At 44.9% G+C, this 16,436-nt stretch overlaps 1 protein-coding gene across 2 annotated transcripts in view; it reads left to right on the top strand.

Moving 5' to 3' along the window:
• Positions 1-2,883: 2,883 nt before the first annotated feature.
• The window catches only part of AIFM3 (AIF family member 3), an 87,828-nt gene continuing 74,275 nt past the window's right edge, over positions 2,884-16,436 (top strand). Inside the window, exon 1 of one of the 2 annotated variants that reach the window (XM_069960712.1) lies at positions 2,884-3,051. The gene's annotated coding sequence lies outside the window, so the exon portion shown is untranslated. Of the gene's footprint in view, positions 3,052-11,210; positions 11,334-16,436 lie in introns of those variants that run through there. The other variant, XM_069960711.1, reaches the window with a different exon arrangement.

Below are 16,436 nucleotides of genomic sequence, written 5' to 3'. Positions count from 1 at the left end.
TAAGGGCTGGGTAATATAAGGGCTGGGTAATATAAGGGCTCGGTAATATAAGGGCTCGGTAATATAAGGGCTCGGTAATATAAGGGCTCGGTAATATAAGGGCCCGGGTAATATAAGGGCCCGGGTAATATAAGGGCTCGGTAATATAAGGGCTGTGTAATATAAGGGCTGTGTAATATAAGGGCTCGGTAATATAAGGGCTGGGTAATATAAGGGCTCGGTAATATAAGGGCTGGGTAATATAAGGGCTGGGTAATATAAGGGCTGGGTAATATAAGGGGTCGGTAATATAAGGGCTCGGTAATATAAGGGCTCGGTAATATAAGGGCTCGGTAATATAAGGGCTGGGTAATATAAGGGCCCCGGTAATATAAGGGCTGGGTAATATAAGGGCTCGGTAATATAAGGGCTGGGTAATATAAGGGCTCGGTAATATAAGGGCTCGGTAATATAAGGGCTCGGTAATATAAGGGCTGGGTAATATAAGGGCTCGGTAATATAAGGGCTGGGTAATATAAGGGCTGGGTAATATAAGGGCTCGGTAATATAAGGGCTGGGTAATATAAGGGCCCCGGTAATATAAGGGCTGGGTAATATAAGGGCTCGGTAATATAAGGGCTGGGTAATATAAGGGCTCGGTAATATAAGGGCTCGGTAATATAAGGGCTCGGTAATATAGGGGGTGGGTAATATAAGGGCTCGGTAATATAAGGGCTGGGTAATATAAGGGCTCGGTAATATAAGGGCTGGGTAATATAAGGGCTCGGTAATATAAGGGCTCGGTAATATAAGGGCTGGGTAATATAAGGGCTGGGTAATATAAGGGGTCGGTAATATAAGGGCTTGGTAATATAAGGGCTCGGTAATATAAGGGCTCGGTAATATAAGGGGTCGGTAATATAAGGGCTCGGTAATATAAGGGCTCGGTAATATAAGGGCTCGGTAATATAGGGGGTGGGTAATATAAGGGCTCGGTAATATAAGGGCTGGGTAATATAAGGGCTCGGTAATATAGGGGGTGGGTAATATAAGGGCCCCGGTAATATAAGGGCTCGGTAATATAAGGGCTCGGTAATATAAGGGCTCGGTAATATAAGGGCTGGGTAATATAAGGGATCGGTAATATAAGGGCTCGGTAATATAAGGGCTGGGTAATATAAGGGCTGGGTAATATAAGGGCTCAGTAATATTAGGGCTCGGTAATATAAGGGCTCGGTAATATAAGGGCTCGGTAATATAAGGGCTCGGTAATATAAGGGCTGGGTAATATAAGGGCTCGGTAATATAAGGGCTCGGTAATATAAGGGTTCGTAGGTGAAAGGTAATATATATTTAATTATCCAAATTGTGCACATGCTTTACATGTCTGCGGACTGGTTATATGGGCAAAAGGTGAAAAGATCAGGAAGATCAAGCTTTTCAGGTAGAAAAGAAGATTCTGGGAGGGGAGGGCTGGGGGCTATGGGGAATCTATACAGCACGATAAACATAGACGGGTCATTGATTTTAGATTTCGCTAAATAAACTCAGTGATACATCAAGTATAAGGCTATGTTCACACACAGTGACATAAATACAGCCGTATTCTTATAATAATAATGCGCTGTAATCTAGAGATGAGCGAATTAAATGAAAGTTTGGATTCACATAAACCGGAATTCTGAGCATTTGAATCCCGCTTCCTGGAGAAGGTGGATGCAGCTCGAGGACTACCTGGGAAACATGGATACGGACATTGGGTTCCTGCAAATCTGAACTTCCGGCAATTTTTCTCATCATCTCGACCTCTGTAGCAGTCTATGAGCAACTGACCATCAGTGCGCACACAGTGGAGAAGAACGCCTATTTTTGCCAAAAACTGTCACTTTTTTTTACCTGTTCACCTCTTGTTTGATTTTCGCTCAAAATTTCAGCCGCATATTAGTATTATTTTACTGCCGGCTGTGCTGTTTTTGGATTTTTTTTTACTGTGAGGGGACGTGTTGGGCTGTGGTTTAAGTTAGCTACTGATCAAAACTTTTGACATGTCTCTAGGACATGTTAAAAGTTTTTAAAGTGACAGGAACACCTCGAAGGAGACCTGTGACATTGTATATACAGTCCAATCTGCAGGCCTCATGTTCAAGAGGAAGAGGAGGAGTTGAGCAGATTGACATATCGTTTTGTGGGAAAGGTTCCAGTATAACTTGTCGTTCATTTATGTAAATATCTTCTCATTCTGGGCTAAGAAGTCAAGTGGGCGGTCCTACTTGGTGAGTGTCAGCTATTTGTGTATAAGTGTGCATATAAGGAAAGCTGTCAATCACTGACAGGACAGCCCACTTGGTTACTTAGCCCTGAAAAGAAGGTTTTTCCATTCCTGCCAACTCTGCTATTAATTGGCCAAGATGGAATAGGGCTGTGACCAATGATTGACTGAGGGGGCAGGACCTGCACCAAGAAGCCGGAAGAAGAGTGAAGATCGGGGGGGCCTGGAAGGAGAAGAATGGACGCTGTGGAGAACCAGCAAGGTACCAGGACTAGATATGTCTGAGATTTTATTCTATATATATTATATATATATATATACATATATATATATATATATATATATATATATATATATATATATATATATATATCCCCCACAGCAGCATCTAATTTTATTACCAATAGGCTGGAACTATTACAAATTCATTCTTGCATCATCTGTCCTACTTTCCATCTGCATTATTACTTGGTTACTTGGTTTTCCATTTCACGTTGCTTTTGTATAGACATCATCATACAGACACGGGGAAGGATCATTTTAATTTTAGGAGAAGAAAAGTTGTTATTTCGGAGGTAATTGGCCCCGGAGTGGTTTTTATATATTTTCTGTATCTTTTTTCTAGGAGTCCGTCCCCATAGAGGTAATTTGCGTTGCGATCTCTGGCAGTACAGACCCATAGCAGCGTCTCGTTCTCTCTGATGTTCCTGTGTGAATGGGCAGATAAGGACGGACTCATCAATTAGTCAGCAGGACGGCTTTCAGAAGACGGAGCCTTCTCACAGGCGGCAGGTTTAGTAAAGGTTTTGGTTTGTTTACATTTAATAGCGGATGTTGGGAATGAAATAAATGTTAGTCGTAGATTCATCCTGAAAGATTTTATAATAAATGACACCATTATATTGATTGAGACTCGACGAAAACTTGTTCTATTATTTATTCAGGAGGCAAAAGGTCAATAAATGATGATTCATAAAAAGAGACAACAAAAATCTGCTTGACCTCGGGTTCATCTTCTTAATAGAAAGATGCAACTTCCATATCTTTTTCCCTCTCAATGTAGTAATGGACCAAGCGAGGGGAATGTCCCAGAAACCAGAAGGGAGAAGAGCCGCAGCCGTGACATGATGGCAGCATCGGGGGAGCGAGCGGAGTGACAATCAAAAAACTCTTCCTGTAACTAATAGTTGGAGTTGGTTAACAACATACAAGACATCCGTAGATTGGTGTACCTGTCTGCCTCTCTGGAAGATCGGACGGAGAAATCTGGTCTCAGTGGTGCTCTTATTATGAGCTCTTTCATAATACTGGATAGGATGACCCCCCCTCCTTCCCCATTTCCCCTATTCTTATTGTCTCCTGTCTTGAGTGAATTCTACATGGACCTGAGCGGATAAGTGGAACCATGTCTGACATTGTTTTGGTTGGTTCTCTGTTTTGGTGCATGGGCTATTCTTTACATGCTGTGCCAAAGCTTAGACCACATTTTGTCCAGACCGTTATTTTGGGTTCTAAGCACAACTGGTGCATTATTTTGGTGCATTGCATAGCAAGTGGGTGGATTGGTCTGCACCAAAAATGTATCACAACATTCACCCCTTTCATCTAAAACTGGGATAAGGAACCTTAAACCTTCCCCGACGCAGGGAAGCTGGTGCCACGGCCCTTTTTTTGAATCGCGGTCCCTGTGCACGACACCAGTCTATTACCAAGCAACGGCCCGGGCTGAAGCACTGGAGGCAGGCCTGGCCGCCCCTAGTGGGAGGAAACTCCTGCCCCTCTATGATGCGGCTCTACTGATTCCCAATGCCGGCGCTGTTCTATTCATGTGCAACACTTAAAGCAAACGTACCTGATGGCTGATGGTACATTTACGTTAAGTCCTCCAGCTAAAGCTTTGGCTGTTCAGGCATGATGGGAATTGTAGTTTTGCAACAACGAAGGACCAAAGGTTCCCCATCCCTGCTTTACTAGTAGCCTCATATATTGTTGGTCGGACCAACAGCCAGGCTGCTAAACAATATTGGTCTATCCCCCCAGGTTCCCTTATATAATGTCAGAAGGGACAACTATTATAACACAATGTCTGCATGTGGGCAGTGATTGCTCAAAAATGTCAACCTGTCAAAAATATCAACCTGAGTCATTATGAGTGTGAAGGGTTATTACCCTTAGTCCGCTGTGAGGATGACACGGAGCCATAGTCAGTAAGAGAATGAAACATGAACTGTTTTATGACTCCAGGTATTAAACCAGACGTCCTTCTACTGGGGCAAAGTGTGAAAGTTATACGTTGTGTAAGACTCCTGTATATATATATATATATATATATATATATGTACATTGTGTAAGACTCCTGTATATATACGTTTATGTATGTTGTGTAAGATTCCTGTATATAGATAGATATACTGTATATATATATATATATATATATATATATATATATATGTCTGTGTACGTTGTGTAAGACTCTTGTATATCTGTCTATGTGCATTGTGCTTTCCAGGTCCCGTATCTATACCATACGATATAACACATTAGCGGCCGCTCGGCAGGAACTCTACAGCCACAAGACCTGGATAAATAGTTGTTTAACCTCAATGTTATAGACAGGAGAATGTGATGAATAGACTTGATAATCTCTGCAGGAAATCCTTCTTTAGAAAGTGAACATTAGATTTCTAAATAGAGGAAGCGAAGATGACTATAGTATTTGTCAGTGTTGGAAACGGACGGCGGCGGCAGCAGCGGGGCCACAAAAACAGCCACTAAAAATAATATGAACCCCTAATAATAACCCCCATACACACCTGGACAGAGGATTTCATTATAACCTCGGGTTACAGGTAACTTGGTCTGAGAGCGTTTTGCAGGACAAGCTATAAATAATAATTAAAAAAAATTTGACTCAGTAATCAGGCAAGATTTTATATATTCTGTAATAAGAAGGTGGATTCCAGAGCGGAGCCGGGTAATGCGCTAACACTGTGGATGTTGTGTATCTGGACGTCTCAGAGGGATTCACTACTCCAACCAGGTTAAAGATACTAGTGGGGTACCACAGGGGTTAGTATCATCCTTCTTATTTTGGAAATGTTTAATAATGACCTAACCCCTTAAGGACCCATGATGTACCAGTATGCCACTAAATCCAGGGGCTCTATGAAGTGATCTCAGGAGTGGAGCTCAGTTCATACAGGGTGAGGGTCCTCACTAGAGATGAGGAAATCGCTCATCTAAATGAAGCAAATCGCTTTGTTTGATCAGTGCTCCACTCATCGAACCGACTGCCTTTTTAGCACTGCTCCGCTCCCTGCTACTTCTCCCAGTTTCCCAGGATTGGATCCAGTTTTTTTTCTGGCACCTGGGGTGGAGTGGCAGGGAGAGGGCAGCGCTGAAAGGCAGTCGGTTCAATGAGTGGAGCACTGATCAAACAAAGCGATTTGCTTCATTTAGATGGGCGATTTCCTCATCTCTAGTGAGGACCTCACTGTCAACGATTGGGCTACCGTCCTTGATTAAAAGATGATGCCTTAACCAGCCCTGTGAAAAAATAAAAGTGCTATGGCTCTTAAAGGGCAAGGAGGAAAAAACTAAAAAGCAAAAATGAAAATTGGTGCCTGGGTGGAGATCTGGGTAAGCAGGAGGTCTGGGTGGAGATCGGGGTAAGCAGGAGGTCTGGGTGGAGATCGGGGTAAGCAGGAGGTCTGGGTGGAGATCTGGGTAAGAAGGAGGTCTGGGGGGAGATCTGGGTAAGCAGGAGGTCAGGGTGGAGATCTGGGTAAGAAGGAGGTCAGGGTGAAGATCTGGGTAAGAAGGAGGTCTGGGTGAAGATCTGGGTAAGCGGGAGGTCTGGGTGAAGATCTGGGTAAGCAGGAGGTCTGGGTGAAGATCCGGGTAAGCAGGAAGTCTGGGTGGAGATCCAGGTAAGCAGGAGGTCTGGGTGAAGATCCGGGTAAGCAGGAGTTCTGGGTGAAGATCTGGGTAAGCAGGAGGTCTGGGTGGAGATCTGGGTAAGCAGGAGGTCAGGGTGGAGATCTGGGTAAGCAGGAGGTCTGGGTGAAGATCTGGGTAAGCAGGAGGTCTGGGTGAAGATCTGGGTAAGCAGGAGGTCTGGGTGAAGATCTGGGTAAACAGGAGGTCTGGGTGGAGATCTGGGTAAGCAGGAGGTCTGTGTTGAGATCTGGGTAAGCAGGAGGTCTGGATGGAGATCTGGGTAAGCAGGAGGTCTGGGTGGAGATCTGGGTAAGCAGGAGGTCTGGGTGGAGATCTGGGTAAGCAGGAGATCTGGGTAAGCAGGAGGTCTGGGTGGAGATCCGGGTAAGCAGGAGGTCTGGGTGGAGATCTGGGTAAGCAGGAGGTCTGGGTGGAGATCTGGGTAAGCAGGAGGTCTGGGTGGAGATCTGGGTAAGCGGGAGGTCTGGGTGGAGATCTGGCTGGGTAAGAAGGAGGTCTGGGTGAAGATCTGGGTAAGCAGGAGGTCTGGGTGGAGATCTGGGTAAGCAGGAGGTCTGGGTGGGGATCTGGGTAAGCAGGAGGTCTGGGTGGAGATCTGGGTAAGCAGGAGGTCTGGGTGGAGATCTGGGTAAGCAGGAGGTCTGGGTGGGGATCTGGGTAAGCAGGAGGTCTGGGTGGAGATCTGGCTGGGTAAGAAGGAGGTCTGGGTGAAGATCTGGGTAAGCAGGAGGTCTGGGTGGAGATCTGGGTAAGCAGGAGTTCTGGGTGGAGATCTGGGTAAGCAGGAGGTCTGGGTGGGGATCTGGGTAAGCAGGAGGTCTGGGTGGAGATCCGGGTAAGCAGGAGGTCTGGGTGGAGATCTGGGTAAGAAGGAGGTCTGGGTGAAGATCTGGGTAAGAATGAGGTCTGGGTGGAGATCTGGGTAAGCAGGAGGTCTGGGTGGAGATCTGGGTAAGCAGGAGGTCTGGGTGGAGATCTGGGTAAGCAGGAGGTCTGGGTGGAGATCTGGGTAAGCAGGAGGTCTGGGTGAAGATCTGGGTAAGAAGGAGGTCTGGGTGGAGATGCAGAGGACAAAAAGAATTGAATGTACGAGAGAGATGGTGACATGAAGAAGACGTCCTTATACCCGGGCCAGGACGGGCGGCTCCCTGCTCATGATCGGCCTGTATAATAAGGACAGCGAGTGACTCACAGATCTCTCGTTTGGCGGCTGATCCCATCTTTTCTGCAGACGTATAAATCATCACCAGTTGACGACACATCTGCCTGTGTAACCGGGAACGTGTGGCCGACCATGATGAAGTAACGAGCCCCTCAGAGCGTAGAGGGATCCGCAGGATTGGTTGAGCCTCGTTATCTGCATTGGCCCCTTACAGGCGATCCGATTACTATGTACATGTGATCGGCCGGTACAAAGACCTTTATAGTCATCATTTTACTGTTTTGCCTGTAACCCTGACGAAGAAGCCTCTTCTATATATTAGAGGGAAAAGGTTTCACTATCATTATACAAGAGGGTATTTTCACTGTACAATCGGCGAGACAATGGGACTTTTGTGCTGTTGTCGTCTTTTGGTGTCACCTATCACCATTATGCTGTACAGATCACTTTCCAGCAACCTCCTCCTTATCATCATAGACAGAAGAGAAAGTCTCAGCTTAGTTTAAAGGGACGGTGTCACCTAGATTTTCTGTTACTGATTAGAGTCAGATACTAAAACTTGTTCTTTTATTCTAATCTGTTTCTATTTTATGACAGTAATTTTTTTAAATTTTACTTGTTGTACATTATTATGTGGGCGGCCATCTTGCCTGAGCTGTTCTTAACAGCATTTAGTGACATGCTTTAAAGCCACATGGACATAGACTACAATAGACAGACTCTGACCTCCCCTTGAGGTGAATGTAAAACATTACTGCGCTCTGTGACCTGTGAACAGGTCATTCCACAGGGAGCTGCTATTGTCTCCTCTATCTACTGGTGTCACATGACGCTGCAATGCTGTACAGATCACTTTACTGCAGCCTCCTCTTATCACCACAGACACAACAGGAAGTCTCAGCTTAGTTTTAGCCCCAGTGGTGAGAATGAGAACTGCAAGATATCAGGATTGTTTTATAATATAGAGAGAAAAATGGAAAATTAGGAAACATGTAACCAAAAATTCATAAAAATATGTGTAACATAAAAACATTTATACAATAAGTCATTTTCTGATTACACTGTCCCTTTAAGGCTTATTTGTGAAACTGAGAACCGCAAAATGTCAGGTTTATTTTAAACCTGACATAAAAAATAAAACAATTAGAAAAACCCTCTAAGACTGTTAATAAATATGTTCAAAATAAAAACTTTAACTCTTTAAAGACTCTTGATGTACCATGCCGCTCCCAGATGCTGAATAACCATTTAAATGCCCTTAAATAGCCCTCTTTGCTGGTCTAGTGGCCAAATTGTCTTCTCACGATGCAAACGTCAGTCATACTTACCGGGGTGGGCATCAGCAACGATCTGACCCTAGTCCTGGCTCTGCGATCTTTAGAGACTGCCTTCAGTAGCCCCTTGTAATCAAGCACCAATTACATAGATCAAGGTAGTACATAGGCACTGCATTGATCACTATGAGCAATCGATGCATTGCTCATAGGAGTCCCCTGGGAGGGACTACAAATTAGTGAAAAGTGAAAAAGAATTCATTTCATTAAGAGAAACCCACCCCATAATAAAAGTATAAATCCCCCCTTTTCCTATTTTATAAATAAACAAATGTAAACAAAAAAATAAACAAATTTGCTATTGCTGCATGCGGATTCACCCAAACTATTAAATTATCACATTCCTGATATCACACGGCAAACGGCACAAGCACACAAAAAAGCCATATACATAAGTGAGGTACTGATAAAGTACAGATCACGGTACTAAAAATGATGCCTCAAATAGCCCCATAGACTAAAAAAACAAAAACTTAAAAAAAAAGTTTTCATTTTTTGAATGTAGTAAAATAAAATAAAAGTTATATACGTTGCTATCATTGTAATTGTACTGGCCTAAATTATGGTAAAACGGTATGGAACTTCTGATCAAACGTGGCTTGGCGTGAGGAAATGGCCGTCTATAAGCAGAGAGTTTTGTCTGAATACTTCTAGTTACTGGAGGTCTTCAGCCTAAAACAAATAAAGAACGCTGCTCACATTGACTTAAAGGAGAAGCAAATAAAAAATAATCAGAACGGGCGGGGGATGGGGGGGGAACATAATAAAGAACCTACACTTACCCATCCCCATGCCTTTGCAGCACTTATTCCGCTCCTGGACCCCCGCCGGGATCCTCTATCTCTCCCCTCTGCTACGTCACACCTCGACTGAGCAGTCTATCTCCCATCCTTTCTCGCCGGGCATTGACCTACTAAATGGAGAGACATCTGGCGGGGTCCGGGAGCCCTGTTATGTGGTTCTGCGAGGGCACGGGGACTGGTAAGTATAGATTGTTTATTATGTTCCCCTCACCCCCTGTCCGCAGCGCTATTATTAATTTGGCCGGACTTCTCCTTTAAGAAAAACCGTTGTAACAACTTGTTTTGTATAAATCAATAATTCATGTAAATGTATAAATCACTGTAATATATCTTATCAGATAAATGTGGCATCTCCTTCACATCCTGACAGCCTGGGGTTCCCCTCTACCTACAGGCTTTCTCTAAACAATGGGGTGCAGCTGCCGTATCTCTTCTTCAGTGTATTGTATAAAGCTATTCTCACACAACGTATAAACAACGGCCATTGTTTTGTATAAAAATTTTATTGAAGTCTATGGACAACGGACAGAAATAATCGTCATGTTGATTATTTTGCTGGCCATAGTAAACAATGGCCGTTATTAAATACATTGTGTGTAACGGCGGCCGTTGTCTGCATTGACTTCAATGCAAATCTTTGCTGTATGAAAAGAACAGCCATTGTTTTAAAATAACGGACGTTCCTCTTATAAAAAGTACATTGTGTGAATATAATCTTATTCATATGTAACATCTAATATCCAGAGGCAAGTCCTGTCACCCGCACTTCTTACACTGACACTACATACGGTATATATATGTATATACATATAAGCAGCAGGAGTATAACCATATAGGAGTGTCCGCCTTCTGTTATAAGGGGCAAAATCTGAAACAGATCTGTTCAAATGTGAAATGTTACTTTCTGATCAGATGCTCTTTAAAGGGGTAGTTCACCAAAATTTTTCTTTCTAATCAACTGTTGCCAGAAAGTGCCAGAGATTTGTAATTTATTTCTATTCAAAAACCTCCAGCCTTCCAATACTTATCAGCTGCTGTAGGTCCTGCAGGAAGTGGTGTATTCTCTCCAGTCCAACACGGTGCTCTCTGCTGCCACCTCTGTCCATGTCAGGAACTGTCCAGAGCAGCAGCAAATCCCCATAGAAAATCTCTCCTGCTCTGGACAGTTCCTGACATGGACAGAGGTGGCAGCAGAGAGCACTGTGTCAGACTGGAGAGAATACACCACTTCCTGCAGGACATACAGCAGCTGATAAGTACTGGAAGAATTGAGATTTTTTTTAAATAGAAGTAAATTACAAATCTCTGGCACTTTCTGGGACCACTTGATTTGACAATCCCTTTAAGCTTTTTGTAACGTTTAAAGGATATCTAAAACTTTAGACTATAACTAGAACATGAGAGTCTTGTATAGCGCAGCCTGGGGACTCCTGGCATCTACCTGCACATTACAGAGAGCTGATCTGATGGCAGAGCTCTCCAGGTAACCCAGGTAATCAGTCATTGATCAGCTGATCTGTCCTCTTCCCTCTGGAGTGATGGGAGCTTTATGACTCCAGGGATTTCTTGGCAGGAGGGCGGCTCAGGCGATGGGATAGACTGGTGGGAGGGGGCAGAGTGTTGGACAATTCTTGCTGTGCTTGCATCCTGACTTACTTCATCAATACTGCATGCAGCTGGAGGGAGCTGCCGCCTGCCTTCTCTGCTGCACATCCAGCACTTGCCATAATAATACCGCCCCCCATCATCCTTACTGGTTACCACTGGGATTGGGATACAATGCAATGATACCAGGTTGTACATGCTGGAGATGCTGAAACTCTGAGGTAAGAGGCTTCTGACTGATCATGATGAGAGATGGCAGAGGGGACAGCAGAGCTGCAGCCTGATCTGTGCATTGCGCTGGACACTTTTTATTGCATTGCAGCTTTGGAGTTTGGCAGAATGCAGATGCATGCCCCCATAGCTGTCTCCGAGCTCTGCTGCATACAGTGTGGGAGGCGATACAGCTCAGATTGATGTCATGCACGCTCGCCACACAGCTATGGAATCATCTATGTATATAGGATGAAACCTGCATGTACAATCATGGCAATCGGGCAGTAATGCAGCAGGGCACAGGCAGGCAGTAATGCAGCAGGGCACAGGCAGGCAGTAATGCAGCAGGGCACAGGCAGGCAGTAATGCAGCAGGGCACAGGCAGGCAGTAACGCAGCAGGGCACAGGCAGGCAGTAATGCAGCAGGGCACAGGCAGTAATGCAGCAGGGCACAGGCAGGCAGTAATGCAGCAGGGCACAGGCAGTAATGCAGCAGGGCACAGGCAGGCAGTAATGCAGCAGGGTACAGGCAGGCAGTAATGCAGCAGGGCACAGGCAGGCAGTAATGCAGCAGGGCACAGGCAGGCAGTAACGCAGCAGGGCACAGGCAGGCAGTAATGCAGCAGGGCACAGGCAGGCAGTAACGCAGCAGGGCACAGGCAGGCAGTAATGCAGCAGGGCACAGGCAGGCAGTAACGCAGCAGGGTACAGGCAGGCAGTAATGCAGCAGGGCACAGGCAGGCAGTAATGCAGCAGGGCTCAGGCAGGCAGTGCATCAATGCAGAATCCCATTGTAAAGTCTCTGGATTTTATCATTATGTAATATTATAACATGACGGTATTGTATCGGACAGAATAGCCTCAGGGGCGTCATTGTATAATGCAGGTGTGATACTAATGTGTAACCATAGACAGATGATTGATACATGTAACCATGTGATTGCTCAGTGCAAGTATACAACTTATTCATGTTTTACTACTGATACATTCTACAGTCGAAGCTTTACGTCACATGCGGTAATACATGCGATATCTGCAGCGGCAGGAATCCTTCTCACATGGAAAACTTCTGATAACCGTCCACAGTAAAGTTCTGTCCAGCTGCTAATTGCCCGGAGATTCCCGCTGTACGATCACTCGCTGATTGTTACTATGGCTTTTATCTCACCCTCAGAAAAACAAAAAAGTACAACAAAAATATTTTGTAACTTTTATTATTTTGATCATGAATGGTATTAAGTTTCCTTGCCGAGGCGCCACATCCCTCCACCCTTCCTTTATGAGAAGAATCCCCAACATTCATTACAAACGTATTGTTTCTGCAACAAATCCAAGACAGAAGCAGATATTTATATCTGTGGAAGAGCGGAATATAATGTTTTGTAATATAATATAAGAGAATGGAATATAAAATAATAGAATGGAATGTGATGTAATATAATAGAATGGAATGGAATGTGATGTAATATAATGTAACTGTTTCTACCTCCCAGAGTTATTAAAGGAGAAGTCTGTCCAGAGCCAGTAGAAGTAGTATGCTATGTAGAGGTAGAGAGAAGAGCAGAGGAGTTTGCCAGAGGAGCCCTTGCCCAATGTAGACCTTGTACTCTTCCAGAACTATAGTGCGAATATGTAAGTAGTGAAGTGACACTCGTACTCACGTTTAGACCTATGTCTGACCGCCTTCTGCACCCTGGTATCATAAAACCTGTCCCAGATGGGTTGCACAAACCCCAGTTGTCAGTTATCTGGGTGTAGCGGGTACCTGAGTTTTCCCAGTCTACCTGCACTGCGCAGTAGAATACATAGACCTTCTAATATAGTAGCTTTGTCCTACTGCGATCAGCTCCTATTGTTCCAGGAGGCTGTCCTGCACCTTTTTGAGGAGTTCCTGGCGTGGGCTAGGGTATTCCTCAGTGGCTGCTCTCCTTTACTGTTACTTAGCACTGCATAGTTGAGATAGTAATTGCTTTAGAAGAACTCTTTAGTTGCATCTGTCTTCGGTCCCTGTCAGGCCCTGGCTTAACTACAGCAGGAACTGTCTGTTTTGTGTCCTCTCTCACTAGAAACCTAAGTAAGACTGACTCACTTCCTCCACCAGTGTAACTCCTCCTACAGGGGTACTATCTAAACCCTCCTATGAGTGGTGGGGCAGAGTGTGTGTAGAGAGAGAAAGAACAGGATAGGAGGGATGGCCAGTCTCCTCCTTTAACATGAAATGTAACTGCATTAGTCTGGTGGGTTGGTAATTCCTGGCGATCTGACTGCACAAGATAATCACATTGAATCCTCATATGGTGTATCCTAAATGCCTGGAATAAATAAAGAACTTAAGTTAGGCCCCGCCCTTTTTTTTCCTGGCCGGATTCACGAAGAGGCGCAAGCCCTGTGCCCGCCACAAACTGCACAGCAAATCTGCATAGGTAAAATGCCACCTCCCCGCTTTGACGCCCCCCCCCCACCCATTAGGTGAGCCGCGGGTACCGCTGGCATACACAGGGGAGAAGATGCGCATCTGCGCCTTCTCCCTGCCATACACCAAGGGCGCAAGGATAATAAATGGGATCAAATGTTGAGAAACAATGTGATAATGTATAGGAATAATCTTATCAACAGTGGCAACTATTCCACATGGAAAATTGTTCTTATGGGTTTAGATATTTTTCTATGTGTTGAGCTTTAGGGTGGGATCACACAGCCCGATAATGGGGTAAGCGATCTGCTAGATCGGGTTACGGAGCCTATTAGATGACTCTCCCTTCCGGCTATTTAACCATTTAGACGCCACTGTAACAGCTTTTCTCTGACCTGACAGCAGTCACTGGTGGTGCGGGGGTCCCTCCGCCTCCATGGCTGCTGTGAGTTAGTTACTAGTACAGCCTGTGGCAGGCAGCACCAATAGAGCGCGGATCTAAGAGATATCGTAACCGCACCGACCTGAGGAATATAGAGAACGGCAATTTTATCACACAGGGAGTGGCAACCCCCCCCCCCCCCACCACCACCTATAACATTTTATTTTTAAATGAGAAGAAGAAAAAAAAAATCCAAAAATGAGATGAATGAGAGATGAGGGCTCCATGAGATCTATATGCGGAGGATGCCGCCATCCCTATCGTTTCTTAATGGACATTTCTCCACCTGGGTAAACGTTTGAATTATCCCGAGGTCGAGAGGTCATCAGACTGAGGTAACCGCCCTTTATCTCCTTACATCAAAAAGTTCCACAGTGTATTAGTGTTTGTGGCCGAGGCGTTGTGGAGACAGATATATATATATACAGGGACATTTAAGAAAGGGTTCCATGTCTTGTTCCTTAGCTTACTGCGTGTGATGACCCCTGCTTATCCATTCATCTCAGTTCTCTTGTCTTCTCACATCCCCAACAGAGTAAACAGGGAGAACACCAGATAGTGAACACAGTGATACCGCCATATACCGCCACATACACAGTGATACCGCCATATGCTGCCACATACACAGTGATACCACCATATACCGCCACATACACAGTGATACCGCCATATACCGCCACATACACAGTGATACCGCCATATACCGCCACATACAAAGTGATACCGCCATATGCTGCCACATACACAGTGATACCGCCATATACCGCCACATACACAGTGATACCGCCATATACCGCCACATACACAGTGATACCACCATATAGTGCCACATACACAGTGATAAAGCCATATGCTGCCACATACACAGTGATACCACCATATGCTGCCACACACACAGTGATACCGCCATATACCGCCACATACACAGTGATACCGCCATATACCGCCACATACACAGTGATAAAGCCATATGCTGCCCCATACATAATGATACTGCCATATGCTGCCACATACACAGTGATACCGCCATATGCTGCCACATACACAGTGATACCACCATATACCGCCACATACACTAATACCGCCACGTACACAGTGATTCTGCCATATACCGCCACATACACAGTGATACCGCCACGTACAGTGATTCTGCCATATACCGCCTAATACACAGTGATACCATATACCACTATGTACACAGTGCTATCACGATATACTGCCACATACACAGTGATTCTGCCACATACTGCCATGTACACCATGATACCGTCATATACCTAGTGATACCACCATATACTGCCACGTACACAGTGATACCACCATACACCGCCATGTACATAGTGATACCGCCATATACCGCCATGTACACAGTGATACCGCCATATACCTAGTGATACCACCATATACCGCCATGTACACAGTGATACAGACATGTAAACAGTATAGTGCAGTCTGAGGTATCTGAGGGGCAATCTGAGGTACCTGGCGCATATTTGGCTCAGTCAATGTTTCTGGGGTGGTCAGGGAGCACTGCATGCTGGGAATTATGTGTATTAATACAAGAAGCAAGAAAATTAGCTTGGCGCCATCATAATCCTGAAGCAGAGATTGTACATAGTCTACCGCCCAGAAGGCAAGTTGGAGCCGCTACCAATAAAGCCGAAGCAATAGCAGATCTGTGGTATCCTCCATCCATACCGAGTATGAGAACCGAGACGTTAAACAAGCCGTGAATGTGAGAATGTTAATGAAATGGAAGGACGAGATGTTTGGAGACGTATAGATCAGCGCAGAGGGCACTTTCCAAGATTAGGAACTGATCTATACCGTATGAAATGGTCTCTTATGTGAACGACGGCTGCAGATCCTGCTCCTGACTCCCCAGAAACATCGTCCCTATAGGCAGAGAGGAACACGTCTCTTCTAGAAAAGCAGGAATGGGATCTGTAATGTGTATGGCCGCTACATAACATCAGGGCCTGACAACTAATTCATCATGTCTATAGTCAGCTTTAAAGGGATTTTCCAGCATAACATGGCCGCTTTCTTCCAGAAACAGCACTACTCTTGTCTCCAGTTTGGGTGGGGTTTTGCAGTTAGGCTTATTAACTTCAATGTAACTGAGGTGCCGAGTCCCATCCAAACTGAGGACAAGATTGGTGCTGTTTCTGGAAGAAAGCGGCCATGTTTTTCCCATCCTGGATAACCCTTCTAAAGAAAAAAGAAATTCGGGCAGGTGGTGGGGGACATAATAAG

The sequence above is a fragment of the Dendropsophus ebraccatus genome, chromosome 3 (assembly GCF_027789765.1).
Source record: "Dendropsophus ebraccatus isolate aDenEbr1 chromosome 3, aDenEbr1.pat, whole genome shotgun sequence".
NCBI lineage: Eukaryota > Metazoa > Chordata > Amphibia > Anura > Hylidae > Dendropsophus > Dendropsophus ebraccatus.
Note: the sequence above shows the minus strand (reverse complement) of the source record. Positions and strands in the feature narration are given on the sequence as shown.